Below are 26,249 nucleotides of genomic sequence, written 5' to 3' on the forward strand. Positions count from 1 at the left end.
TCCAAGCACCAGTACTTCCAAATCCCAGTGTTAAAGCTAGAAATCTCAGTTCTCCAGCAAAATGTGGCTGTTCTTTGAGGATGCATCTGTCTTTGTGTGGACAAACAGCATTCAGAGAAGCACACTTTTTCTGAATACAAGCACCTAAATTGAAATTTGGATGACAGAGTATAAAGAAGCAGGTTTGGAAACTTCAGTGTGAGTCAGCTAAGTTAAAAGAAAGCAAGCATACAGGAACCCAAAGAGAGGGCTGAGTGTTCTGAAAGGATCAGGGTTTATTGTTTTTTTTTTTCTTTTGGCAAGTATTGCCATTCTGCTGCTGGTGTGGTTCTCGGCAAATTTACTAAAAACTATTCATTCTCTGTCATTTGTTGGAAGTTAACTGACTCCTTCATTCTGTGGGAATGCTGTAAGAATATAATTCTCAACTTGTGATTGCTCACCTCTGAAGATAAAAATTAAAATAAACTCAGAGATATCAGATTGTGTGTTGGAGCTTTGTCATGTTCTTGATCGGGTAGCTAACTTAATCATTATGGCCTTGATCCAGGAAAAGTATTCCTGTGCAAAAAAAGAAGTCCGCTATCACACTTAAGTTTGTTTTTGCCTGTGCACAGGTCAAGTTGCAAAGCTGGAGCCCTGTAGCACTGTGAACACGAGGCCAGTCAGTTGTCTTAGGTACAGCTTCTTATCCAGGCTGGTTTAAACCAGTAGTGCTGGTTATTGAAAAAATCGTGTATTCATATATGAGAAGTAGGAACTTCCAGTTTGACCTTTCACGCATCTCATGGTATGTATATACGCTTATCAAAAATGCAATGTAATTTTGTGTTTTATGGTTTGAATCATATATAATCAGCATAATTTATGCAAGTTCCCACATGCCTGTTATGTAGTCAGAATGATTTTCATGAGGAGAAAGTGTATATAAAGACAGATCTGAGATATCTAAATGTGTATGCGTACAACCAGCAGGCAAGAATAACTTACTGGGAAAAAAAAAGATCTAGATCATGAGGCAGTTTACTGCAGTTTCCAGAACAGAAGAGGACAATTTTGATATGCATTAATAATTAAGAGATTTTTTTTTTAATTCTTTTAACCCTTTTTCCTACTTTTTTTTTCCCCCCCACTGCACAGTGCTGGGGTGATGGAGAAGCATCACTCTGTGGTTTCTGAAAGCTCAGCAATGGGAAATGGCACCAGGGCACACATACAAGTGAAGTCTCAGAGAAACAAATGCCATCAGAGGATGCAGTCTGGGTGGTGTGTGAGTGAAAGGCAGGCAAGCCTCCCTGTCTATCTACCACTGCAGTCCCAGCACAGCATCACTCCTCAGTCCCAGCACCACGGACGGTGTGCAGGCTGGAGAGAAAACGCTCTGGCAAATTAAACTGAAGTGCAAGGCGAGTCTCTTCTCTTTGTTTATATTACATCTTCCTCCTTATCTCTGCTTGTGCCACACAAGTGACAGCTACAAGATCTGGGATAGCCCCTGTGTCGAAATTGTCTTTCTCACTGACGTACAGAGTACATGCTCGTATGTCTAGGTGTTTTGTTCTTGCTTCCTGAGAAAAGATCTTTTTGCTGCCTGTGTATTTGATGTGTATGAATGTATAATCATGAGAGTCAGTGTACATTCACTGATGAAATATAAATCCCATTCTACATCGTCAATGGAAAACATCTGCAGATTTTGATTAAACACATGCATTGCAACCAGGATTTCAGCCAAAACTTTTTAAAGAACAGTGAAAAAGCAATCAATAGAGATGTACAGCAGAAAACAGTCATGATAAGTGAAAATGTCCTAGCATGTACCTTGATGTACAAGGTACGTGCACAAGCAAATGCATTAGTACAGTCCAGATTATACATAATGAAGAAAGTACTGAGGGTTTTCAAAGAATTGAATTTTCAAATTTTTGCCAATCTGTTCTTTATTAATAGCTACTTTTTTACTCTGTGTACCTGCAAATTTGCACGGGGTGACCCATATAAATGATCTTGGCTCAAAACATACTGGGGAAAAAAAAAAAAAAAAGAAGAAGAAGAAGAAGAAATAAAACTGATCTCCAAATATTTTTTCTGATTCACGTCAAACAAAATGGTAAAGCAAAAAAGCAGACCACAATGTTTTAGTGCTGGAATATAGCTGCATGTGAAGTGTACGTTATTATTATAGAGTCTTCTGATGCTTCTCTGTGTTTTTCTTTGCAAACCATAAGATGAGGGGGTGATCACCAGTGGGAAATGAACAGTCACTGCAGTATCAGACTGGGCTGGAATCTGTCATACTTGGAAACCAGTGTGAATAGCATGGTCTTGCACCCAGGATAGTAAAGGAACATTAAACTTCTTACTGAGCAAAATGATGGCCAGATAATAATAGAACAAAATCACTCCAGTTTTGGCATGCATTTAAATATGTTCTGACACATCACATAGCTTAAGGTTATGTATCTTCTTAAAGTTTTACTTTGTCCTTTTTGTTATTAAAAAAAAAAAAAGCTGAAGTGAAAAAAATATGTCTGGATATTTGTGAATTACTAAGGATTCAGTATGCATTAGTGGAAACTCATAGAAAATCTAGTTTCACAATGATATGGACGTTAGAAATTTGGTCATTTGTAAGTGTATGGCTTTTACTTGCAAGTAATTCCAGAGGAGGACACGGAGCACTCTCCTGAATGCACCACACAAACAAGTCCTGACATAATTTATTTCAGCTCAATACACTAAGCATCTTTTTACTGATACCATATTTGAACAAAGAAAATATTTGATAGTAAAGGGAGAGGTCAGGATGGTTTCATCTAAAAACATAATTGCACTTGATTGAGGTACAGTTCTTTCAAAAGGAGTTAATGATATATATTTGCATCCCCTCCTCCCCCCCAAAGTGACAAATTATAAACTCATTTAATCAAAGCAGAAGTTAGGGTCACCTTGAAACATATTTTTCTGTCAGCCCTGTTGATGTCAACAGATGCTGTATGCAGAGTGACTGCAGAACACTGGATGATCCACAGTACAGGTCAGAAATTACCGTTGTACTCCAAATTCCCTATATGGTGCTGGCTGCTGAAGTGATTGATTAGTCTTTGTGATCTTGTCATACAATAGACTTTCCAGTCAGGGCTAACCTTTCTTATATGGAAACCACAGCTTTAGCAATAATGGTCGAGCACTTACCTCTTTATATGCTTTATGTGAACCTATTGATTTGAGGCATACATGGCCTTCTCTGCTTGAAACAAAAGATACTGTATCCAAACGAAGAAAATTGCAAGTTTTGGAAATTTGGAAAGTTGAATTCAAAGCAAATTTTATATTTGGCACTCACACAGCCAGAATTGTTCCTCAATTTGCTATTTTTATCTTGCATAAACATGATGTGTATAAATGGTTAAAGTCAGGTTTTATCCCCAAAACATATGACATATGCCTACAGCACAACACATCTTGATCACCAATTAAATACATCCGTTAACCTCTAACCACAACCCAGTAACTTAAAAGAAGAAAGAAAGCACCCCAGCAAGTTAAGTATCTCTTCTTAGCCTAATCCAGAATTCTCAGTACAACTGGCCTAGCCTTTTGGCAGAATTTCTAAGTCTTTTCAGGAATACAGGATCAAGCTGTTCTCTACAGCCTAGGGCCTTGTGCCGTCTCTCTCAGCTGCTGCCATACATGAGATGATAATACAACCTTTAGAAACTTTTTCATGTACTTTGGGAGATCTGTAAGTACCACCCTAAAATTTTACAAAATTTATTTTCAGTTGACAGGGTCTGTTTTTATACTTCTCAAAGAAAAATCTTGCTACAAAAACATGTGGCACTCAACTCACCTTTAATTGCTATTTTTTTTTCCTCTCATGTAGAAGTCTTTATTTCTCTTCCCAAATATAAAAGGCCAGAAACAATGACAAGTACAGTGGGGAAGGTACCTTGATTTCTTGTTAGCACTCAACAAGTTCCTCTTCCTCTGAAAGATATTTCTCTGACAGGCAGTGTTCTTGCATTGTATTGAAAGTGCCCTTTTTCAGTGCCATTTTGAATTGCTAATTTTTTTCAAAGCTTTTGAATGCTGAGGGCTTAGAAATAGAAAGTAGTTTGTGGAAGACAAGACAAGGGATGATCTAATTTCTGCACTGTGTTTTGTTGCGTGAAGGGGTGGAGAGGATGACGGTCAACATGGAACACAGATTCTCTTTCCATCCTTCTGAGAGAGAGGTTAACTCTGGCATCTAAATTCACACCCTAATCATTGAACATTGTGGGAGAGTGGACTAATGACACCATTGCTTTATACTCTTGACATTTTTAGGAGCTCTTTGGAAGCAGAACCAGTTCCATCAAGTTTGTTGTTTGAGAAGTTCTTATCCTAAAACATCCTTGTTTATTTGCACATAAAAAATAAAGCTGATGCCACAGCATAGGGGTAAATTATATTTTCCACTCCCAAAATCAAAGATTAAAAAGTAGCTGCATTTTTCTAGACAGAAAAAAAATAAAACAAAATACGTCTTTGTCATGGTTTTATGATTTTTGGTCATCAGTATTCCACACCATAACATCATGTAATGCATTGGGGGTGGGGTTTGATATCTGCCGAATGTTCGTCCGTCGGAGAAGAACTACATTTCACCAGGAGACTTTGTGGTCAGCAAGGGGATATAACTCCAAGCAAGGTCACCTGATCCTTCTTCTTCGCCTGCTCTTCGCTGTCTGCGCTTCGCTATCTGCGCTTCGCCGCCTGCGCTTCGCCATCTGCACTTCGCCGTCTGTACTTCAGTCACTCAACTGGACTGCACTTCTCACCCCAGCATTGTGGTGAGGTCTATACAATTCAAACAGACTCTCTCTCTCTCTCTCTCATTGTATTTTACTAATACTATATTTAGTAAAATCATTTGTTCCACCTCAGATCAGTGCTGTTGTTTTCAAGTATTTTGGGGTCCCCTGCTTCCCCTTTCCCAGAGGCGCGGATCCACAGATCCCTCCGCCCTGCTGGTCACGGAACTGGGCCGGACCAGCCCATAAATCGTTGACAGTCTTTCATTAAAAAAGCTATCTGCTACAAATTGCTCACATATGGAATCCTTCCACAATATCTTTCTTTACTTGAAAATGTTTTAGAAGCAAAGACAGATTTTTGAAAAAGTCTACAGGGATAAAAACATATAAAGTAACCTAATTTTACAGTGTCTGGGGAAATCCTCAGCCCTGAGTTGATGCCTGTCTCTGCTCTGCTGGAACGCAGATCTGTACACGTCTCTCCGAAGCTGATATCCAACCCCATGTCTCCAGAAATGCACACGGCTGTCTCCCATGCTGATGCTGGTTTATAACTCGGGGATTAGGACCAATCCTCTGACATATTGGGTGAATGACTGAACAACCAGATTATGCAAAGCCAGACAGTATTCCCAAACCATCCTGCCCTCTCCTTTTCTATTCCCACTATTAAAGGTGTGTTTTCAGAGAAATGGCCCTGGGACAAGGGTGGAAAAGCAAAGGAAGAGGTGACTGCAGGCTTGGCTCTTGGGATGCTCCCAGAACTGCTCACACCTCTTCCTTCCAAAGCAATGTTACCAAATTGCTCTGGTAATTGAGGATATGCTTGGTCTATAGCATGACTTTATGAAATTCTAATCTTAATTTAATCAGTTACATGCACTTACAAATATGTTAATAAAGGAGGACTGATAAAGCACTGAAATCACCCAAAGAGTTTGAGTGATCTTTTTCATGTGTCACTGCAAGTAAATGTGGGAGATCCAACCCTGGCATCCACCTTGAAGCAGGACTTGCTCCAGATGTGTCGCTGTTTCGGGGGTGAAAGACTGAAAGCAGAGTAAAAAATTCCTTTTCTGCAGTCTCATGTCTCTGCTTCAGAGGACATTCAGCAGGAAGCATATGAGTTTGACAGTGCTGTTCTGTCAAAATACCTGAGCTCAACATCCATTGTGACCTGACATATCTAACTGCATGTACAAAAAACTCTCCCTCGCTCCTGTCAAGCAAAAGAAAATTGATTTTTTTTTTGCCTAGGAAAATGCAGGGAAACATGTGTTTCAGGTAGCTAAAGAGACAGAAAACTATGAGGTAATTGAAAGTTATGACCTAAAACTTTTATATTAGTTATGTTATGACCTAAAATTTTTATATTTTCTTGTTCTTTCTTCGAATTACTTAGTGTAGTACTTCCTTGAAAAAATGAATTCCACACAAGCAAAAAGTTAAGAGCAAATGGGAAAGACCATCTCTTCGCTAAAGTTTGAGTGAGATTGTCTGATATCTTGCTGTCTTTTCGTTCAGATGCTTTGTTGATTTCACGTGTGGAATACCACCAGCATTCCTTCTGTTGTACAGACTTCTCTTAGGTGAAGGTGCTTCAGTGGTTCCACTGCTGTTTATTTTATGTGAAGCTTGTTAATCAGTGGATTCACTAGATGCTTCAGGCCAAAGGACAAATGTACTCTTGTTTATTTGAGAAGTCAGTTGTCTAAAATAACGTGAATTCTACACGTACACACTAGAAATCAACACAAACGTGGGATCACCAGGAAAAGAAATGTTAATTTTGGGAGAAAAAATTTCCAGTTTAGTTTCTTTGCTACGCTCTTCTAAAGGACTAATTCATCATCAGCACAGATCTACTGACTTTTTAGGGAATGCATCGTGAATGAAACCAGCTCACACACAATGGTATACAAGCATAGAAGCAGCTAGAATTGCACCTGACCCCAACTAGGCTGAAGGAATAAGGCCACTAGTGCTTCATCGTATCAAAACTCACTGCTTTAAACAGAGTAAAGACTCAAGTATTCTTTACAGCTTTATCCATTGGTGAGAAATTTTTTTTTATCTACAGGTCTTGTCTCTTCAATTAAAGGTAGGTGAGTTTACTTCTTAGGTGAGTTGCAGGTTGCAAAATGTGTATTTACTTTCTCAGATTTATATTCCCCCAACTTCAAACTTACTCCATGAAAATAATGAACGTGGATCTAAAGTGGAATAAGTAATTGCTTGATAGCTTCTTGCATAGTCTTTAAAGTGCTGTGCAGCTGCTGATGTATGTTTGTGCTGGCATTGCGGAGTGGAGCCCTGGGAATAGGGAATCTGATTTCAGAGAAACAAGAGCCAGCTTCAAAGAAGTGAGCAACTCTCCCCAGCTGATAGAACTTTTACTGAAGGAAAACAACAGTGTAGTAAGAAACACACCAGCAATATCTCCTGTTACTCCTCTGCAATGCTTTTCAAAACTTTCTTCTCATTTATCTGATTATGCACTTCCGTTTCTAAATTCTCCCTTGTGGCGGTTTTACCTTTTCTGTTAGTTTAGGTGTTTGACTATAGATTTCAGTGTGAGACCACGTCACTTCAAAGCACATTATATTGGTTGTTAAAGTGGGAGGGGAGGGGAGGCAAGAGGAGGGGAAGAACCTCATGTAATTTTGATTATATCCTTAGAGATGTCTCCAGAACGGGAAACCAATTTGAGATCCATCAGACAACACTGCACTTTAATACAGATTAAAATGTTATTACCTTCTAATAATGAGCTAGTCCAGAGTTATTGTTCACTGATGCTGTGGTATTTAAATACTAGAGCTAATCTAGTTTTGGCTATATGTAGACAGGAATTAGATCATTGAAGTAAACACTTTAGGCACTGTAGTAGATTTGCAACTTTTCAAGAAAAACCTGAAAAATGTAGATGTGAGACAGTGTTGAAAACATTACATGTCTTAAAACATAATTTTTTAAACAAAAAAAAAGGAAGAAGCAGCATTAGAGGACCCAGTCTTCCCCCTGTTTCATCTACTACTGACTTGGACATTTACTTGAAGGAAAGTCCAAAATCTCAAATCCAAAATCTCAAATACTACTCCTGTAGTATAGATTTCTGAACTGAACTGAACAAAATCGATATACTCACACTGGTTATGCCATTCTGATTTACACCAGCCCAATAACTATTTCTGAGAAGACCTCCCAGTGTGCATTATTGACATACGATAACATCTTTTCCTTTTGGCTGTGGAAGAATTTTCTTTTTTCTCTTAACTTTCCAAGCACAGTTTCCTGACACTAATAGGTTGGGATATTTCCGTGGGAAGGCTCTGTGAAAGTTGTTCCTTGAACAGGGAGAGAACAGCACTGGTTTGTTTAGCTATTCTGAGTGTATGATGGATGAAATGTCAGAAATAATTCCACAGGCTGCTGCTGTCTAATCCCAGGGGACAAATGCCTGCATTTGAAATCCCACTGCAGGTTTAATTTGCCAAAATGAATCACTATTGCAACACCTTTTGTTACTTTTGTGAACAACAATACAGTAATGCTGACAAATTTTAAACGAGGAGCATACTGAGCCTGGAATTATTAAATATCACTCACAATTAAAGTTAGTTCTTAAATTTAAATTGGTAGAAAGAACTTTAAAAAGGAAATACATTCTCCAGTCTCCACCACAGGAGATACAGAACATCTCTGGACTGCAAAAACTTTAGGAGGTCCCAGGGACGTTCTGGAATCCACTTGATGATAAGCTCATCCAGGTGTACCTATAGGTCTTGGGATTGGTTCTCTGAACTGAGGAATATGAGACAGCACTATGGCAGCTAGGTGAGAATTCCAAAGATTTCACAGCATTGAAATATGTTCAGCAGAAATCTGAAAGCTGGGAGGTCCTCTCACTCTCGCTGAATTTGAAGGAATAAGGTCATATTAAAGAGCAAGGACAAAATGTTCCTCAGGGAAGGAAATTGATAGATGGCTCACTGCATGGGGAGTGAACCAAAAAGAGCCATAGAAAAAAAGATAAATTCAAGTGCAATTCTCATTCTACATTTGCTTATGGAGAGTCTACCATAAGCAGTAACCAACTACGACCTTATGTAAGTTTTAGCCTTCTCTAAACTTCTGTGGCCTCATACAAACTAAAAACTGTTACAAAACCTCAACAGTTATTTTCAAATCTTTTTATTCTTTCTGAGTCTGAGTCTACAAAAGGAAGGACACTGTTTATAACACCAGCCCTTATATTCAAAAATTATCTCTGATTTTCCAAGCGTTCTGTATATCTCTGCCTCACCGAATGAAAAAAAAAAAAAAAAAAAAAAAAAAAAAAAAAAAAAGTAGTTTTGCCTCAATCTGCATGAAATATGCACAAGGAGATTTGGTAATTTTCCATTTCTTTCACCACAATATGGGTACAGAGCTGCTCTACAAAGACCATTCCTGTGACCTAACTCTTACTCCAATTAATACACTGAAGGTGGGAAGTCAGACCCTGTTGTGGTTTATCTTCTACTGAAATGGATCTAGGATATTCTCCTTATATCTCAAGCAGCTAAGTGGTCTGACTGGGCTTCTCTCTCTGTTTACTGAGGCTGAATTTCTCACAAGTTGTAGAAACGCTGACTTAAGAGGTGTACAAATATCATCTAAGTTTGTAAAATCACTACTTTGTGTAAGTATACAGGTTAATTCCCTGGAATATCAGTAGTATAAAAGTATGCATTCTATTTTTAGCTGTTCTGTTGTTAATTTAGTTTGGGGTTTGTTTTTTGGAGGGAAGGAGTGAGGTTGGCTCTACACACCACGTGTAAAGTTCCTTGATTAAGAGAGGCACTTTGCAAGATCTCAGTGAGACAGAAGTTGTCATTAAGGCATTAAGAAGCAAGATATTCTGTACAAGAGTTGAGATCATGGTAGCTTATGGATATTTTCATTATGCATATAGATGTCTAATCCTTTTTGAATCCTACTAATCTCTTGGCCTAAGTTATACCTAATATCAGTGAGTTTACCAGGTTAATTACAGCTTTTGTTTTGTTTTGTTTTGCTTTGCTTTGTTTTAAATGCTTGCTTTGATTAGATTTTTTTCCTTATGGCTTCAGTGAACTTTATTTTCTTAAGTGGATTAACAGAAGAACCTATTTTACCTTCTTGTTTCCATTTATTATCTTGAATAGTGCTACTATACTCCCTTACACTCATCTCTATCTATTGTATAGCCGTAATCTGTTTGCTTTTTATTCAAATAAAAATATGTACATTTCATTCTTTTCTGCAAGGCGTGGCCTATGTATTTCCAGTTATCAGATGGTGATGAAACTGCACCATCGTGTCTCCTCAGTTCATGTTTACATGAAATAGCCTTTAAATAAAAGGCAGAAACAATCCTGGGAGCAGGGAGTGGAACCAAAAGGATGCCCGAGGCCCTGGAGCCGTGCTCCCTTTCATATTTGGTCATTGGCCCTGTGAATCCTGAATCCTCTCCTTTACTGCAGTCATTTTCCTAAAGGGTGTGAAACACGGGCTTGTGTTGCCTGAGGCAGAAGGGAAATGGAACCCATGTGTCCCTCTTCCTGTGTGACTGCCCTGACAATGGGCTATTGCACTGCAAGGAGGGGGTGGGCACTTTCTGTCTCCTCTTCCAGAAGTATTTTAACAGAAAACAGTAATCTCTTCTCAGTTGCTTCGGAAACAAAGAGAAAGGGATATAAAATCTACATGCATATGAATGTTGGACTACCAAGTCAAGAGGTCCCTCTGCCAGCTGAACTGAGCCCAGCTGAGGCATAGAATGCTTATTCATCATTTGGGATTTCCAGCCTCAAAGGCACTTCTATGTGGGACCATTGTGGCATCCCCAGATGTCAGCAACCCATGGGCTGCCTCTCACACACCTGATGGGCAGCACCAATTCCTGGACATGCCTCTCTTTCACTGATGGTAGAAGCAGCCAGGCTGCCAAACACTCAAATTTATGAAATAACATAAAACCCCGCTTAGATGATTCTGCAAGCAAGCAGAAGAGAAAGTCAGAGTCTCTGAATCAGATTTTAGTCTCCAACAAGGAAATACAAAGCTGACTTTCTGTTTTTGAATGATTATCTTAATGTCATTCAGGTTCTACCAACATACTTTAAAATCTGTTTTTTTCTGCTTGCACTGTAACCACTGTGGTTAACTTTGCCTTATCATGTTGCATCTTAACAGGAAAAAAAGGACATATTTTTTTCTTTTATTTGGCATGTAGGAATCAGTAGTAACTATTTGTGATTCTTCACTACTTATCACTAAATATCACAGCGTATATTTTATTAAAACAATGGCATCTCACTGATACAGGTCCTACAACCTCATTCCTTGTTGTTTGTGTCATCAGCTGTTATAGAAGTTTCATTGAAAACATAGTGCAGCAGCAAAAAAGAATCTTTCATACCATATCAAAACACCACCACATGACCATGGTAAAATTTCTAGCAAAGGCTATCAGTGTTTCTGGTGAACTGCAGTTGTTTAGAAATTGTCTTCCTCACAAGTGTATCTCTACATAGACCAAGAGAACTGGCTTTGGCTGAGTATTCATTTAGCTTTGTCTGGTTTTGCTGAGTTCTCATTCTCTTTTCCAGTTCTGTTCATGAGTTTAGTTTGAATTATTGTGCTTAAAAGGAGGGGGATCATCTGTATCCTCATCTGACTGGTAGGACTAAGATCAAAGCACAGCTTGATGATGCGTTAGGGGAACTTTGTGGTGACGTTTGAGGAACAGTTTTACCTTTGTTCTTGTTATTGATACTGTAGGCTGGTCAAGATGGGCAAAACTGGAAGCTGCAGACTGCTCCTCTTGGTCACCACAGTCACGCTGGTCTTGGGATCCACGTGATAATCTGTGAATCGAACGGACTTTTTCCCTGCTTGAAAAGCAAAATGCAGGTTTGTTATTCGGTGAAGAAATTGTTGATCATAAGTTCAGTGTTTACCTATTAGATCTCCATTGCCCCTCTTTTTTTTCCAATTACTCTTTTTCCACAAAGTAGAAGTCCTTTCATCGCAATGAATGTTGGTAATGCACATTAGAAGTAAAGATGAGGAAATAAGTTTTAGACAGTCTGTTCTTAGTTTGCCTTGGTGTGTAAACTGCCATCACTCTTTTGTCTCCAAAGTCCCTTTCACATGCTTAATAACTACCACCCTACCTGGGGACTGTCTCAAGTGCACAGCTAGCATGCGTGCCAGAGCCAGAACAGTAACTTGTGAAGCACCTAAATCCTCTTTTTTCATTCTCATCTCATGCTTTCATGAAAGTATGCTAAAAATGTCACTAGTGTTTTAGTTTAATATGCTCCATCACTTTCTAATGGTGCTATGTCTATGAATTACAGTGCAAGTATTGCAACTATTACTTGCAAGGTTTACAAGTACATTATTTTTTTTAATAATTACCCACAGATTTCAACAATCCTGGAAAATATAGTTGACCACAGAGTACTTCCTAATGGGGCATGTGTGCCAGAGGTGAAAATAATTCTATAGCAGCAAAGAGCTGTGCTTTTTTTCATGAAGATTGTGATTGCAAATTAATCCTTTGAGAATCCCAACCTAGTGTACAGATCCAGCAAAATAAATCCCAAGTGGCTGACAAGAATTACGTTGGAGCCTCAGCCCTGACAACTACTAGGGCCCCTTTCTACTGCTGACCATATAGGACTGAACCAGCAAGGGAGACTGTAGGTGATTGCAAGGTGGAAAAGCCACCATCCTCCAGTTCACCTGGACCTGCACTTGGGAAGTACTGTATAGCTCCAGGGGATCATAAGAAGGATCCAAAAAATCAACATACACAATTCACTTGCCTCACTTGCACAGGTTGGCTTGACCCAAAAACTGGAGGTAAATTCTTTTGTGTTTGAACTCTGATGTATTTCATTCCTTCATAGCGGGAAAAAAAAAAAAGAGAGAGAGAGAGAGATGTTAATTTTTATGACACTAAGCATTTCCTTCACTTTCTTTCATTGTATGTACCATGTCCTACTACTCAGTACAAGTGCAGCATATGCTGTTAGGTGGGCCCTTTAATTACGGTATCTCACTAGACCTTTAAAATGAAAGCTACTGCCTCTGGTGGTTTAGGTGGAACAGAGATATATAACCTCCTAAAATATCTGCAGTAGCCCCAAGTTAACAGCCAGTATTTTTTAATCCTTTTAGTTATATTAATACCCCATTTTTTTTCTGGAATGGAGTTTGCCAATATAATTTGCAATTATTACTTTGCATAATAAATTCATCTTTTTGAGCTCCCAACTCTAAAAAGCAAATCACCCTGAATACATTATCCATGGGAAATGAATTTGTTTGTGTGTTTTGCCCAGATATATACAAAATATTCTTCCTCCTGGCACAGAAGGGAAGAACGGGATAGATTTTAATAAGATGGAAGAAGAATCAAGACAATTTTTGCAATAAAATCCTGCATAAGCCAAGCTCTCACAGTAACAAATCCCCTGGCAGGAGGCCTGACAGTGGACTGTGTCCAAGACCTCAGCCTGAGTGGCGTCCAGGGGCTGCACGGAGCAAGCCCGCCGTGGCTGATCCTCTCTCCCTTCCAACCATTCGTCCCATGCCAGCAACCCACCTACCCTGGAGAGAACCAACTCCCCTTCCCCACCCACCACCCTGCTGCCTGCCACGCATCCCATCCCCCTCCAACCTGAGATGCCAAACTCCAGCCACATTGCTGGGAGCACAGTCACGGTGAGCGTGGGCATTTTAATTGACCTCCGCCTCACAAGTTAATTTGGGTAGCCGTGCTTTCCTTTATTCTTCTTGAGGTTTAAAACGGCGCCGGCAGCTTCATGCACATTCTTTCCCTTATTAGTTCAGTTCCCAGGCTGACATTTTTGTCTCTGTTATAATTTTCATTTAAGCTAACAACTTACTTGCTGGGCTGCTCATTTGAGTCAATAGTCATGAGGGTTTGCCGAGAATGCTAGCCAGGAGGCAATTGCTTGATGCTGCTTTGTCGCTGTTGTTGTTGTTTCAAGGCAAAAAAAAAAAGAAAGAAAGAAAGAATATAATAATAATTAGAAACAGTGAGTCAGTGCTGATACCCTCATGGTCAGATATCAATTCTTTCGTGCTAACATGAAACCACACGCAATGGCTTTTACTGTGTGTCGACATATTCTGCAGGTTGTATCCTGCACCAATTTGCACATCATGTTATTTCATTTACTTAACTGCTATTGTGAGGAGTGAAAATTGGAGAAGAATTTGACCTTTTTAGCTTTATAAGCATTTCACAACGAGTTTTAGAAATCCTTCCTACTTCTGCTTTAATACCACCACTCAGTAAATGATCATATTCGGGCTTGTAATCTGACTGGGTAAAATTATTCATGAATGTCTTTTCTTTCCATCAGTACTTTGGCACAGCAACTGGGCAGATCAGGGTACAACAGTGAGATCTTGCACATAATGTTCATCTACCCTTATGCAGATCGACAACTGCATGTGAATGCAGCATTCAGTAAGTGCACGAGGAAATATTTGTATTATCCTTCTTTTTTTAAGGCACAATGGATTACAGTCGTTTTCTTTTTTCTTTTTTTTTCTTAAGAAATAAGGCTGCCATTTCCATATGTGATATTAAAAAGCTACTTCCCCCATATCTTTTACTTCTGTAGTCAATGCTGAGATCTCAGCCAAGGGCACAGCCTAGGCATTTGCATGTCAAGATGAAAATAATCCATTTTGATCCTCTATAGAAAATGTGGTAACAGTGGAAGAAGCTCAGAAAACATTACCCATCTCTCTGTGCCATGGGAGTCTTGAGGGAATAACATTCCAAAGAGGGGTGTGCTGCTGCAGTGCAGCACTGACTGGAATGCTGGGAAGAACACAAAAAGGAATTCAGACACAGCAGAACTCATCCTGAGAAAAATCGGATCTGTGCTGATGGGGGAAATGAAAGAAAAAGAAAACAAACAGCTGAAACAAAGGCTGGCTTCATCCCATTTACTCATAGCACCTAAATGAGTTGTCTAAACTCAGAGTATCTGAGATGTCAAACTAGGGATGCTTTCACCATAGGCTCCCAGGTACTCAGTGGGCAGAGGGAGGACCCTGAAATATTCATTAACTGAAGGAAGGATGAATTCAAACCAAGATATATTAGACGGATACTGAAAAAGATCAATTTGTATGTAGATTTGCAGCTGGCTATGCACTGTTTCGTTTTGGACATCTGATCCACGCTTTTAAAAGAATTACATAGCTGGTGCTGATCTGGTTGGGGAAAGGACTGCTGACATGGAGCAGAGTGTGCCCACACACTATAATACTCCATTTTGTTCTGGAGGCAGATGCATTTCTCCATTTGGAAAGGTTCTAGAGAATCAGGAAGAGTGCAGATGAAGTCCTGCTTCACAGATCTGAAGCTCAGCATTAATTCTAGGCTCAGGTCTTCAGAGCCACAGCCATTAATGAACGCGCGCAACTTAAAAATGCTCATAGGTGAATGGTGAAGGCTAAGATATACAGACCAAGCTACTAGAACCAAGTAAAAGAGAAAAAAGAAAAAGTAGATCAAGTAAGCTCAAGCCTCATTTCGTACCACTTTGTTGCCTTCTCAGACCATCTCGCTTTCCAGAGGTGGGCCTACAATGTTTTCACGTCTGTAAACACCAACAATTCTGACTTTAAACTGCTCCTTCTGAGTGTCCGTAAAGTGCTGCAGGAAGCACTCCCACATGGCTCGCTCCCACACAAACATTCAGCATGTAATGCAGTGTATTCCTTCCCCTCTTCCCAAGTCCCAGGGAAGTAAAAGTCAAATTGGACTGGAAGGAATGAGAAGGGTGCACAAGGCTTGGAACAGGAAAAAAGCAGTAATATGAAATAAAAATTGTGGAAGAGAACATGGAAGAAATCCACAGGCCTAGCAAGAAATCTGTTAGAGACTGATTTTTAAATAGAAAAGTATTTCTGTGTATTAATGGGGTAACAATTCTTACGGACATGTTATAAGATTTATGTTTCACGTTACAATGTGGTTGTTATCCCCTTTCATTTTAAGTGTGCTCCTTATTTATTACTAGGACCTTCAGAACAAGCTACTTAATCTATAGAACTGAAATATGGAGTCAGGAAAATTACTCTCTGTCTCACTTTTGAGTCTGTTAATCCTTGAGGACTCCTCCTACCAAACTCCCATTTCTGTCCTTATTCTCCAGAAAAGAACTGCTCCGTCCTCCTCTTCCTCAGCTCACCTGAGAATTATCCAAGGTCCTAAGTGTTAAGACTGAGATCCCTTCTGCAGAAAAATCCTGTTTAAATCTCCTGGATATTTGGTAGGAGGCAAAGACTCAAAATCTGCAAAAATAATATGTGCTAAAATTTGCGGAAGGAATAAAATTAATGCATATGCCATGGCACTACCCTGTACTACTTCCCATCTGGGAGGAAAGAAATAGGCATTTCAGCTTAATAATATGCATGGTTCTCCCATTAGATTCCAGAATCTCTTAATGTAGATACACATCATTTTCTGGATATCAACAAACCACTTGAAGTATTATTTATACTCAAGGCTAAAATGATTGCCGTGAGAATAATTGTGTAAAGGGTGGAATAGGAAAACAAAATTAACATTGCTGAATGGTATTCAGGCCTCAGTGATTTGGCAAACTTAGCAAAGATCACATGTCAGTTAAATGACAGATATGAGCCATTGCAAAAAATACAGCGGTATTTCTTGAAAATATCTGATAGAGTAAAGGTTAATGTTATTAACATTCTGTTTGGGATGTAGTTGGTGTGAATGCAATATGTTCTTTATGATTTCTGTTTTCAAATATCAATGATACTTGATTTTTTTATTAATAGTGTGTAAGGACGTATTGATTTTTTTCTTCGTAAAAATAATTAAAGCTGTTAAGCTTGGAAGAAAAAGATCTAAACAGATTAAATCCCAGCCTCTATAACTGAACCTGCAGAACTAATGTTTCCATCACTCATCACAGCATTTTACTCTTCTTTGCTACATTCAAATTCATTTTCTATTTTTCTCTGCTGGGTGTAGATGCTGCTTTCTCCCAGTCAGGCTCTTCTCAGCCTCGTTTGGATGCGTGATACTAAAGATCCCTGTTTGTACCCTGAACCCATGGAAAACTTCTGGAACAAGTAAGTGCTCGAAAGAAATATGAAACATGTACTTTTCTCCCAGTACCATGGGCTGATTCACTCTGCTCTTCCTAAGGCTGTCATGTAGACTGCTTTAATTCTTAAAGGACGCTTGTGTAACTGTAGAGAAATGATGCACACATGGTAATGTCTGTGACAGTAGTGCTGTGGGTTAGGCTCTCTTTGTCCATATTTGAAATAAAGGTACCTTGCCTCGTTCATCCCTTCCTGAGAGCCTGAGCTCTGCACTCTGTGTTTCATTTTCTTTCATGTCTTTCCTCCCAGGCTCAGTTTTACAGGCACTGGTTTGTTCTCATGTCCCCATGGGAGAACTGTAAAGGGTGCTGTCATTTCCATAATTACCAATGACTGCAGAAGTTCCTCCAATATGTGAATGCCTTCAGTTACTCATGCAGAGATTAAGGAACACAAGTAAAAATATCTTCCCTGGCTTCCAAATACATTAGAGCTGTGTTCCTGTTACAAGAGGTGGTGAGATGGAACATCTCATGTAAAGACCTCTGTACAGCAAGGAAGAAGGGGATGGCCCCTAAGAAAAGAGTGGCCACCAAAAAAGCTGCACTGAATCAATTCTAAGCAAACATTTCATCTTAGAAGAAATAACCCAGCAAAATTCTGAATGTGATACAACTAGTGATTTACAAATGGAGGGAATGGTAATGAGGGCTGAAAGGCCCCACACTCAGCATCCTAACCCAAATGCATCAAAACATTAGTGTCTCAGGGTCACCCAACACATCACTTCAGCAAAAGGGCCCAAGCTGTGGGACACGGGCATGCTGGAGATTCATCTGGTATGCTTGGGCACATCTGGGGACACAACGCTGTCACAGATGGTAACACTTGAGCAGGCTTTTGTATGTCCCTTAATGTTGCACACCTTAGACTGACAATGAACAATGTTTAGTCCGTTGACCCGTAACAAGCACTCGTTCCCTTTCATGTTTAGCCATATTACACCGGGTGCTGTTGCACATGATTTCCGTGAAAGACAGACACATGGCCCAAAAGTAAGTGAATTTTCTATTTGAACCAGTTCAGTTTTTGACCTGCCACCTTCTCCATTCTGACCAATCTCTTAATCCACTTGATTTTAAAACTGTGCAGGCTTTGATTTTACCCCTTGTTCACCCTTTAAATCTCATTTCTTATCCCCTAACTCAATTAATACAGCTTAGTTAAAATTGTTACAAACATCTTTTTGGGATTATCCTCTTAATCATAATTTTAAAATGAATGGAATATTAAATAATCTGTACTCATGATGTAATCAGAAATAAAAAAAATCCTATGAAAGCTATTTAATAATATTCTAAACTACTCAGCATTTAATTAAGGCTATTAGAAGATTAGAACTGAGATAGAAAGATGAATAAGGAATAAATCTGACGTCTTTACCCATTGTTTCTAAAATAAATGACCACATTAAGGTCTTCTGAAAAATAATATGGTAATACTTTTTTCTCCCACAAGATCCTGCTTTAGAAACGTGCTTTTGTGCTTGGGAGGGGAAGAAGAGGGGATTAAAGTCTTTGAAACTGCTCTATAAATACTACGGACCTGCTGAGTATCAGCCTGTCTCTTCTCTGGAGCCAAAACAAGCACCCACATTCTGGGATCATCTCTCTAACCAGAAGAACACTCTGTAAACTCTCTGTGTGGAGGCTTTCATGCAGAATCCCATGTGAAGAGATGTGCTGTGGGTGCAGAGGACACAACTGCCCTTCCCTCAGCCCCACAGCCGCCCCATCCCCACATTGTTTTTCCCTATGCTTCCCAGCTCCTCTGTCCAGGACACAAGCTCAGCCACCATGCTCAGGAATGCCAAGCAAGCAGTTTTGGCTACATCTGACATGCAGATGCAAGGCATAATGGCTTTCTGTAGTGCTTTTCAGCTTGGACACTTGCAAAGATTACAAGCAGCCTCAGTCTAGTCTTATTTTATTTTATTTTTTATTTTGATTCCCAATAGCCATTCGAAGGTGAAATGCACCTTGCATTAAACCTATTCTAGTGGGGTTTGGGATCTGATTGTGCATTTGTTCTACAAATAACTCCCACCCCATCCTGCCAGTCATTCTACTTGCATAATTTCCACAAAAGCCTGGGGGAGTTTTTCATACAGAAGGACTCAAGGGTCAAGCACACTTTAGAAGAGATTCATTTTACTTTTTTCAAAGTAAACTTAAACAGCTTTAAAACTTGTCCACATTTCCAAGCCCAAACCAGGCACAAAAGGGCAACTTGTGGTCTGCTTTGAAGGTGCCTGTGGCTTGTTTTCTGCCAGGACAAGGACCACTTACTGCTCTGAGCCACAGCCCGAGCTCATGCGGAGGCCATCATGCACTGACGGAGGGTGCAAGAACCTTACAATAATTTCAGTAAAGTCAAACACTCAGAGGCTATGTCATCACAGCAGATTGCACTCTGAGAATAGCAGGCAGGAATTACATTGCGCACTGTTAAAATGTTAGCAACCACATTTCATTTTTGAAAAGGCAATTTATTTGTCCTGAAATAAAGAGTTGATTATATCTCTTATTACTGTTACAAGAACTTGATATATCACAAAGTGGAAGAGTTACAACATGTACCAACTCTCAACCAGGAAAAATGAACCTTATTCATAATTCACTTTGAGAATGTCTAGTTAGTCAATCAAGTGATTTGTAATCATAAAGGCTGCCAGGAATTGAATGAATAATGGACCGTACTAAAATCCTCGGATTTTCTAGTATTCTTATTTCATTATGTGACTTTTATTGCTATTTCTGATAGTTGTCTCTCTTTCAGCAGAACAAATTAAACTATTCATATTTACTGGAAGGAATATATTTGACTGTCTAATGTGCATAATGAATACACAAATGCAGTGACCACTGTATGTAGCAACTGAATGAGAGACTTTTATCCACAGACACTAAACTGTAGGGTGTGAAGCTTGGATAGGAACTGTTCCCACCCCACACCACCACCCCCATTTTTCCTCTTGAAAGGATTTTTGGGGGTAATCAATCCAAGCATGTACCACATTGTTACAGTACATTTTCTTGAGTTGTTCTATAACTATGAAAGTGACAAAATTCCCATAGCATATTCCTGCTAAAGAATAACTGCTTCACCCTCCTTCTGTGTCTGAGAATCATCTTATACTGTGTGATGATCTGATAAGGTGTGACCTCCAGCTCTTTATTATATCAGTAATCTAGTAAAAATGGGCAGATGATAGTTCTAGATAAATCTGGAAACAAGAAACCACGACTCTAAATAAGAAATTGTGCAGAAGTTGTAGCTTAACACGTGCTAATTATATGCAAAAGTGCATATTCTTAATATTTAGATTCATTTTCCAGATTTTCTGCAAAACATAACTTCCAAACAATGTAGCTGGCATGAAAAAGAAAGTCCCATGCTTGCAGATTTCTCTTGCATTTGAATTTTAACTGATTGTTTGCTATACAATTTATTGATATCTATATATATGGTTTTGACATCCTGACAATCAAGTCAGACAATGGTGTGATTTTATTCACAACATTTTCCCTATCAGCAGGGCAGGTCAATGATCACATTTTTGCCCCTTGCTTTGACTTACATTTATACTGGTGTCATTTTCTTTTAAGTGATGTGAACAAGTATGTACAGGACAGAAAAAATAAGCAACAGAATTAATTTTACAGTTTATTTCTACAACTACATTGGTAGTATTTTAGGCAGAAAGATTTCACGCATTCTGATGTCCATTTATCTGCAATCCTGATGTGAGGTCTACACCATTTCCAACAGAAGTTATTTCTTCATTCAGAATTGCACGGGACATGGACAGAGCTTCACCTAGCAGCAGACTGGTGGTAACAGGAGAACAGCTATTTCGAGAGATTTTGGATCATGCTTCCAAATAAACCTGAATTTAGAAAAACAGGATGTAGTTAGCCAAGCTGGAACACAGCCAGCCCAATGCTCCTACTGTAACAGGCATTCTCATGCTAGTTTATAATGATCGCATAGGATATCTGCCCAATTTTACACCTTCAGTGAAACTGCTGTTATCTCAAAAGGTAAATATCGAGTCAAACGTAAACTACAACTGAAGTGAAACCAGTTGCAAAACTCGTGGCCTGGGTCATTTGTTTCTGTCTGGGAAAACACAGCACACTGAACTGAAATCTGTGTAAATACACCTTGTACAGGCAAGGTGTCATTGTGTTGTTGGGTGTGAAAGGAAATTTGAAAAGTGAAATGGTAAAATTGGAGGGGTAATTGTATCTGTTCTTTGGCTGAGATAAGTGATGAGAAGCATAGTAAAATGCTGAAATGCTGTCGTCTTTCAGATACTAGGGGAAATCACCCACCCTCATGAAAAAAAAAAAAAAAAAAAAAAAAAACCACTATTACTCAGAAGATGAAATTGCCATTTTTGATAGAGAAAAGTCACAGTTAATTTTTAATGTCATTTCTCCCTGTTAACTGTGTCACAGCCTCCCTCCCCCCCCTTGCAGGTGGGACACGACATACTCTCAGTTCGAAAGTTGGCTTAGAATGCACGAAAGATAAAAAACTCGAAGTCAAAACACAACTTTAGTTCATTTTATAATATTTTTGGCATTTGCCAGAAGATCTTCCAACTGGAGCCACTGTCAGTGACCAGCTGAAGGGAGACCACGAGAGTTGCTCAGCAAAGTTCTTTACTATGAGAGTGGTGAGGTGCTGGAACAGGCTGCCCAGAGAGGTTGTGGATGCTCTGTCCCTGAAGGTGTTCAAGGCCAGATTGGATGGGGCCCTGGGCAACCTGGTCTAGCATTAAAAGGCGAGGTTGGTGGCCCTGCATGTGCAGGGGGGTTGGAGATCTGTGATCCTTGAGGTCCCTTCCAACCCTGGCCATTCTGTGATTCTGTGATTCTGTGATCATGCTTAGTTCTGTGGGAAAAGATATCAGGGACTGTGCTCTGGCCTCCAGCTAAAACAACAGCATTATGGCTGTCATGATGAAAACTGAGGTAGTTTTTAGGGTGAGATTTCTACCTTCCTCCCACTGCCAAGATCTCTAACACATCGTTTACTACAGACAGCCTTCCTGGTATCCTGGTATACAGCAAAGCTAGAAAACTTCTTAGGGACAGACCCATGCTTCCTTTAATGTGGTTTAATATAGTGTAAATTGAAAGAAATGGCTGGCACAGCTGATCTTCATAGCTATGTAAAGCACTGGTTTTCTGTAGAATCCCACAATTTTTAATGCATTCCCTATGATCACAGTTATGAACTCATATAGTGAGCCATGCACTTTTAACTTTCTACTCACTTGGGAAAAATGAAGTATCAGTACAGTAATGACTGTAAAACCTAAAACAAGAAGTCCTTGCACATTCACTCATTTGACAGGTTCATGCATATCCTTTTTGGACAAGCAGAAATTTGCTATTCATTAAATGCTGAGCTCTAACTAAACAAATAGACTTAATTGTGCTATACTTTCCATGTTTTTGCAAACTACAGGACTTTGATCTCCAATATAAGAACACATACAAAAGGGAGGTGAATTTTACTGCTGCTGGTATAAAATCCTCATAATAACAGAGGTTAATGGGTGGGCAAGAGACCATACTTCCTTTCTAAGTACTGCTCAGGAGTGTGTGAGCATTAACCACTTGAATGCCATTTCATACATTAAGCAACCTCAGATTTCTAGGTGAATTAAAAACAAATTCCTGGGAGAGTTGTAGTTAAACCTCAGCAGACTTCCAAGACACCCACAGCATACCAGCTGTTGCTTATCTTCATCTGCGTTGATGAAAATATCAAATTTGCTACAGAGAGAACACATTTCTGGAGAAGTAAAAGGGCCTGTATTGGGGGGGGCTGTGTCCACATCCCCAGCTGTTTTCCAATTCTTCAGCTGTCTATTCAAACTTAGCCCCTCAGAGGCAGCGTGGCAGCACCAGGGTTGAGGTCCCCCCAGGATCTCACTGATCTGCAGCTCACTGCCTGCCCACACGTACAGCGATGAATACACAGATCTCAAAACGATACAAGCTGCTCCCTGCTGCCGAATACATCAAAAATAAACTGGGCCAGAGCTCTGAAGAGTGTTTACCTTTTCAGTCAGGATCTTCTTAATGCTATCCAGAAGTTGGGCCCTGCACCTAGTAATTGTATTATACAAAGTATATGAAGAGATGGGTCCAGGCTTAGCCAGGCACTTCCTCACTGTGCCTGTCAGATTGCTTTTTCTCTTCTTCTGGGTCTGTTTCTCCCTGTACCTGTTGATTAGGACCCACAACAGCTAATATTTGCATTCTCTGGAATGCCAGTTCCCAGCACTGCAGTGGCAAAGAGCAAAGCCCAAGATTTTCACTGTGTCAGAAAGCAGCAGTATGTGCAGCTAGAATTGTTTTCATCTGCCTGAAAGATTCAATTTTAAAACAACGTCTTTTGCTTGTGTCTTGCTTCTTTTATTAACAAGAACTTGAAGTGATGGAAAATGCTTCAGAAGTGCTGTAGCACAGCCTTCCAGTGCTCTCCTACTTAAAGAGGTGATGAAATTGGTATGTTCCCCTGAAACATTCTCCTGCCAATTTAGCATTTTCATTGGAAACAGTCCTGTCTGATTGTTTTTGACCAGTTCACAGTCTGACAAGTTCCCACAGAACTGTCTGTGTGCCATGGCTGATATCACGGCTCCTGCTGCATTTTCTGTGTTGGATGGCATACTGCTAGAACCAGACAGCTTTGTTATGAGGCTCTGGGTCAGGAAACTGCTGCCAGATACATGCTTTAGACACAATCCTTTGCCATGCAAAAGGTGGGGCCTCCCCACCACACCAAGCAGCCTCTGGACCACCAGCCTCACGGCACATTCGGAAGTCATGGCCATGGCCAATCTAGCTGCTGAAGTCTCACATTTTCCTCAGTCTCTGACCTCCATAGTCAGGACATCCACCTGGACATGGATGCATGACTGGAGATCCCAACATCAGCCTCCCCTTGCAAGCACGAGATAAAGGCTGCTTTTCAGCCATTCAATGAGCTCTTGGCTTGGTTGTTGCAAGCTGCAGTCTTCTCAGCCCATGCCCTAACAACAGCATGCCTGGGTTTCAGCACACATTCTGTTTTCACCCATCTGCTTTCAGCAGACACCTCACTGTGGCTGTAGGCCTCATGAGGACCAGCTCCAGGGACACACTGATGGTCAGTGTGAGACGGTGTGATGGTGCTTGTGAGATGCAGGCTCCAACCATGTGCTGTGCTGTTGTTTCTTCTAGCATCAAGGGCTGGAAATTTTGGAAATATTTGACATCCAAATATTTGTGTGGATCTGACTCCAAGAAACCATTAACATTTAATAAACAGGTTTCAAAAATAAGCATTTATTTTCATTTATCTAAGTCTTCTTTCAAAAAATGCACTGAACCTACTGGTACATCTGTGGCATTCCTCTGCTATGAGAACAGTTAGACTAACATGAAAATAGGGTGTGACCAGAGCTAAGTCCAGTGTTTGTACCTAATCCAGCAAAACCTAGGAAACAATCAACCTGTGCTTTAACAGCATAAAGTTTTGCTATTTTACTGGGAAGAAAGCTTGAAAAACATACTGTTCAACCACATGTCGTCTTTCTCACAGATTAGGGGGTAAGGATGGAAAATACTGGAGACAAACAAGTCTCTTCCAAATTATCTAAGTGGGAATGGACATGCTAATGCTGTGCAGCCGGTGAGAATCCTGTGGGGAGCCAAAGCCTCCTGTAGGAAGCCTCAGCAACACTCTGCTGTGTGCAAATCCAGCACTGGCATGGGTCTATGTTTTGCCCAAAGATGAGCTGATCCCAGGGTCACAGCTGGGAGTTGTGTGTGGTCCATATCCTGCAGAACCTTGGGGTGTAGCCTGCATAGTTCAGCTCATCTGCACTTCAGATTCCATAAATGGGAAACAAATTTTTTAAAGAGTGTCCTCAATGAGTACAAATGGCTTTTTCCAGCTCTAGTCTGTTTTGCTCCCTGGTGGGGAGCACTTCTTCACACAAACTTCTCCCAATCGATAGAGTGAAAGTCCTAATGTATAGTTAGTGTATGTGTGAGGGTCACACAGCTGTCCCTTCAGTAGACATTAATCCTACATCCAGAACTATGCAAGAGGTTAATGTTTGCTAATCTAACAGACTCTGTTTCTCTCCAGTCCTGCAGGGATGAAAGGATGTGAGCTTCACTTAAGCTTTTTAAGTTTGGTCTGTGATGGATTCTGCCTGTTATTGCAAATGCAAGGGATGGGGGTGGATATCTGCCTCTGCTCCTAACCAAGACTTTCCAAGCCAAGAATATTGTCACTGCCACTGTTTTTTCTTGCAAAAAGTAAAACGCTCCTTGTTGTCTACTGGAGAGACAGAAGAATTCCCCTGCATGAGCTCAGAGAATAGACAAGGAGAAAGGGGCAGCAGGAACACAATTGCTTCCAAGCAAGGCAAGTCCTGTGCTTGGAGCTGTGCTTTCCAGATGCTGAGCTATTAGAGCAGGAAAAACACAAACAGTTGCATCTGTACTTTTCCTTTCAGACCAGTGAGAAACTGTCTGTCAGGAATGGGCCAAGCAAAGCTAGCCCATGTTATGGCTGAAAGGGCTGACTCTCCCATACCAAAGGCAACTCTGAAGGCAACTTTGCAGCCTTCCCCAGAACATTGTCCTCTTCCTTGTTCTACTGAAGGTTCACTCACACTGTAGGCTTTACCCAGATAATACAGCAGCATAGGAATTCCCAGAAGAGAACACATAATTCTCTTTATGAAAATTGCAATCCTTTTAAAAAGTGATGGAAAAGTTCGACTTTACACACCACAGAGGCACCTCATGGAAGTAAATAAAAGAACATTGCTCAGGCAGGGCAAGGAATATTATCTGGCACTGTATCAAGGAAATCATGCTGTGACCCAAATGCTGGTATTTGGATTCAACCCGAAATTACAGTAAATTAAAATAGGAAGTAGCAGGCTAACATCCTTCTGGAGAGTAGGGGACAGGGAGGGAGTGAAGGGGGGAGGGTGAAAAAAGAAAAAGAAAAGGAAAAAAGAAAAAAAAAAAAGAAGGAAAAGAAAGGAAAAAGAAAAAGAAAAGTAACAAGAAAAAAGAGAAAGGAAAGTAACAAGAAAAAGAAAAAAAAGAAAAGGAAAAAGAAAAAAAAAGGAAAAAGAAAAAGAAAGAGAAAAAGAAAAAGAAAAAGAAAAAGAAAAAGAAAAAGAAAAAGAAA

The 26,249-nt window shown here is 39.9% G+C and overlaps 1 long non-coding RNA gene across 1 annotated transcript in view; it reads right to left on the reverse strand.

Annotated features, from left to right (window-relative positions):
• LOC122177112 overlaps window positions 1-13,834 on the reverse strand; it is a 38,893-nt gene extending 25,059 nt beyond the window's left edge. The window contains exons 1-3 of the long non-coding RNA XR_006177954.1: window positions 13,748-13,834; window positions 12,649-12,737; window positions 11,584-11,722 (exon numbers count right to left, since the gene is read on the reverse strand). This is a non-coding gene — a long non-coding RNA (uncharacterized LOC122177112). The remainder of the gene's footprint in view (window positions 1-11,583; window positions 11,723-12,648; window positions 12,738-13,747) is intronic.
• Between the last annotated feature and the right edge of the window lie 12,415 nt (window positions 13,835-26,249).

Source organism: Lagopus leucura, unplaced genomic scaffold (assembly GCF_019238085.1).
Source record: "Lagopus leucura isolate 7727_CA_CO unplaced genomic scaffold, USGS_WTPT01 Super-Scaffold_810, whole genome shotgun sequence".
In the NCBI taxonomy this organism is placed as follows: Eukaryota; Metazoa; Chordata; class Aves; order Galliformes; family Phasianidae; genus Lagopus; species Lagopus leucura.